This window comes from Diabrotica undecimpunctata, chromosome 4 (assembly GCF_040954645.1).
Source record: "Diabrotica undecimpunctata isolate CICGRU chromosome 4, icDiaUnde3, whole genome shotgun sequence".
NCBI classification, from domain to species: Eukaryota; Metazoa; Arthropoda; class Insecta; order Coleoptera; family Chrysomelidae; genus Diabrotica; species Diabrotica undecimpunctata.
In genome coordinates this window covers 55,423,838-55,428,051 of record NC_092806.1, presented here as the reverse complement: position 1 = coordinate 55,428,051, position 4,214 = coordinate 55,423,838, and the positions used below count along the sequence as shown (strand labels likewise).

The 4,214-nt window shown below is 32.8% G+C and overlaps 1 non-coding gene across 1 annotated transcript; it reads right to left on the bottom strand.

The window, feature by feature from the left end:
* Nucleotides 1-3,076: 3,076 nt before the first annotated feature.
* TRNAM-CAU (transfer RNA methionine (anticodon CAU)) lies at nt 3,077-3,148 on the bottom strand. Its single transcript has one exon. It is a non-coding gene; the product is annotated as a tRNA-Met (tRNA).
* Nucleotides 3,149-4,214: the final 1,066 nt, after the last annotated feature.

The following is a 4,214-nucleotide window of genomic DNA, read 5'->3' as shown; positions in this document are numbered from 1 at the left end:
AATCTGAGCAAAAATATCATGTTATTGCTCTAATTTATAATCAGATCTGATATAGTTTGCTGGCCGAAATACAAAGGGAAATAGCAATTTACCCACGTCACATCCATCGGTCGTCCAATAGGTCCTTACAGCCTCGCTGCTCGAGATTTATATCGCAACCCCTTGATTTGTTGGCCATCTCTTGGTCGATATCAATAACGAATGACGCGACGAAATATGTTATCAACTTATCACGAAACAGCAACTTCTGGACCTGCACTAGAAGCAGAGCTAGTTTATGGGGTTGGCAATTAAGGGATACGAAGTGAGAAGGGATAATAATACTCACACCGAGATTGTAACGGATGATTTGGCAGCTGTTTATATCATACACGTAATATAATGGCTATAAATAAATATCTAGGATTACTCGAAAAATAATTGAAAAAAACACGTAAAACAATCAGCATTTTTTTCTCTCTCTCTATAGATATACATATTTTTTTCTTCTTTTTACCTCATGGGAAATATTACTTGTCTGTGTTCTGTGTTCTAGATAAAAATTAGTAATATCATTGTAAATTTAAATAGGATGGTTTTTCTTCGTAGACCTTTATATTATACTACGACCTGAAAGATATTTTTGTATACCCTATAGGTATCTTTAATTTAACTGGTTTAGGCTTTTAAAAAAGTCCATTATTTCTTTCGGAGGTACATTAATACAAAAAGTAGGTATGTAAGTATTTGCAATTCTTTAAGATGATTATTGAGTTTAATTTTCTAAAGCTCTAAGACACCTTCCATTATGCAGCCCTTTGGTGAAACATTGAATAATTGTGGTCATAACAAAGTTGCTTCGATCTGCTTATCTAGTTACTTAAGTAACTGCTTAAATGATAATTTTAAAACTCACAAGTTGTAAACTTTAGAATCTTCAGTGCAGCTTGGCTCAGTGGCGCACCCAGAATTTTGCTCTGAGGGGGGGTTTGGTTGGGCTCCATTTTAAGTCCCTAAAATTTGTGAGTAACCATGTCGGAATGGTCCCCTCGGGGGGTTTAACCCTCCAATCCCCACCTATGGATGCGTCACTGGCTTAGCTATCTAACACAATAAATATTTTTGTCCAATTGAGGCTATTTTTCATAAAAAATTATTGACCATCAAAATCTTTTGCTAGCAGTTCTACTTGAATTATTGAGGGAGTATTTCCGAAGGTTTTTAATAGTCTGTTGTTATAAATAACGTTTATTCCTACCGCTTGTATTTTTGACTCATCAGTTTAGTACGTATGAGTACAGAAACTATCTTATGGGGAAGTTTATGAATTGGTTCTAGCAACACAGATCAGATCTACAAAACATATAGGTTCCAATTTTATTTTCTGGTTTACCTATATTTGAGTCAGCGTATGTTCAGCTTATTATAACTTCTTTCGTCTGCACATTCTTCTGCAAGGAATTAATTGTCGCAGGTTTTAGTTCATTGGTGTCCACAAACTGGTTATAATGTTTTTAATCCTACTAAATAAACCTAGCCCGCTAAAGTTGTTAATATTGTGTAAAGTACGGTCTATTTATTGACCAGGAGAACTGCATGTAGCCGACAATGTTTCATAATCTCACCATTAACTCTACGCTTTTGTTCTCTGAGAGATACGCCAACATACGTTTGGATTTAGGAAGGTCTTCAGTCTTAATAACGCTCCACGTTTTTCCTTTATTACAGTTCTTTGTGATATTAGATGACTCGTTCTTGGCACATATCACCCCGAATTACTCGGTCACGTTGGGTTACTTTTATTTGACTTATATTCCTTATATCAGTATACAGATAGTAATAGGAGAAAGAAAATAAATTACCTTATATTCAAACCGAAGATCGGTTTTGGTCAGTCCCTAAAACCTAGCGAAATAAAGGTTTTTTTCCAAACTACTACAACAAAGTGCTTCCTATATAATCTTTGAAATATATATTAATTGCTCATCAAGGGTCTGTATGATTAAGGAATGTCAACCCTTCACGCATGGATCAGGTTCATGGAGTGTGTTCTCCATACAGGGTACCGACTTCCTTTTAAAAAATAGAGTGTATAATCTTAAGATGAAATAGCTGTGAAGCAAGAGAGGAAAAACTAATTTAAAAAAGTTGGAAAAAAAAGAGAAATAATAGCAGTGAATGTGCCAAAGCGGGGAGCAGGAAAGAGTAATAATAACAATACCGCTCGTCGTTTTTTTTGCAAGTAGAAGTTAGTTGTAGAAGTGACAGGTGTTGATAAAAAACCCTCATTCGATTCTACGTTATTCTTCAGGTTTTTGTTTAGCGGCAATCACGTAGATTCACAAAAAAATAGATAAATGCCGTTATAGTTAGTATGACATGCCGTCATCGCTTCATATAATTCAGTATTATATCAAAACTTTGTTAAATTTAACTCCGATTCCAATTTGTTGAAAGTCTGATGAGGCACAAGAAGCGAGAAAACAAAGAGTTCAGGAAATTCACGCTGAAAAACAGCCGAAAATGTTTCCGAATTTCAACACACTTCTCATCTCTTCAAATCCTTTACTTTTATTATTACATACTCAATGGCTACCACCAATAACATTGGATCTTAGAGCTGATGCCAAACAATTCGTTTCTCATGTTGAGGGAGCATCAGCGAAATTAGTGAAACTGCAATGGAAGTAGTTTAATTTTTTATGTAGTTTTTGTTTTGTACAGAAATAAAATAAATTTTCCATCATACTCTTATTATAACCTCTCTGGATTCTGGATGTCTTATTACATGGCCGAAATATTGCAACTTTCGAGTTTTTATTGTTTTTGTTATTTCTGTTCTCTTTTTCATAGAGTGTAAAACTATTTTATTTGTTATTCGATTAACCCAACTTATCCCAATATAAAAACTATAATTATCATTACGATTAATAAATGTGGTTTAATCTCCCGTCTAAACAATATAATATCATTGTAAAACACCACAAGTAAATAGTTCCAGAACCGTTTTAATTATGCTATTATTAAAACGAAATCTAGAAAAATAACAACTAATAACCAAAATTGTAAAAAAAATAATATAAAAAACAAAAAATTTTAGCAGAGCGTGGTTTCGATCCACGGACCTCTGGGTTATGGGCCCAGCACGCTTCCACTGCGCCACTCTGCTTACATTTCAGATTGAAATAAAAATGATATTAAAACTTGCTCCATAGTTTCAATAAACCAAACAAAATAATCCTAGAGGAGTCCACGAGACAGTTAAAAAATTATTACCTTTTTCTATTGTATCATTTTTTATATCAGTTTGTTATTGGTATAATACAAGTTATGAAGAGCATTTTATATTATTATTTATTTCATCTTTTTTCGCCGAAATATTGTCAGATCATAATAATGTCATTGGTGAGAAGATCCAAAATAAAACTTACGGTTTAAGAAGAAGCCATGAAGTCATTTTGTAAAAATGTCGTGGTTCATATCGTTGTGATAATCTCCAGTCCGCTGACCAGATTTGATTAGGAGGCAATTTGGGACAAAACCTTTTTCCTCTCCTGTAGCTATGTACCTACAATAATTAACTCTGACTTTTGGCAACAGGAGCCTTTAAAAAGTTGTTTGAACCATCATCCGATGATTTAGATGTTATATGACTGCTGCGGAGATACTTTTTATCAGTATAAATAATATCATAACACTCTTCTCTACATTTTTTTTCTTAGTCTGTTCTTTTGGAGATGCAAAATCGGAAACTCCCTTTCCTTCTTTAATTATTCTTTGGACGCTACTTTTAGAAACTCCAGTAACTTCAACAACCATATTCAGAACAAAAGATTTCGTGTTGTTTTTTCTTGATCCTTTTTTAAAAATTGATACAAGTTGTAGATAATCTGTCGGTCCTGACTGTGAATGTTTTCATTAAAAAAAAAACACTAAAAAATTGTAATTTAGTTACAACCCCACTAAGAATTAAAAAAGAATGTTAAGATTAACTATTAGCTATAAAAATAATCATGGACATTTCTATTTTTATCATAAATTTTTTTTTAATTAAAAAAAAGATTACTTTTTATAATTTTATTTCATACTTTTAGAACCCGATGTATATAACACAGATTTTAAAAAATATAGACTCAAATCAATAGAAATTGTAACATTTGAAGTCATCATTATCATTATCAGTGACATTACAGCTCGTTATGAGCCAAAGCCTTCTTCAGAACAATCTTCCATTC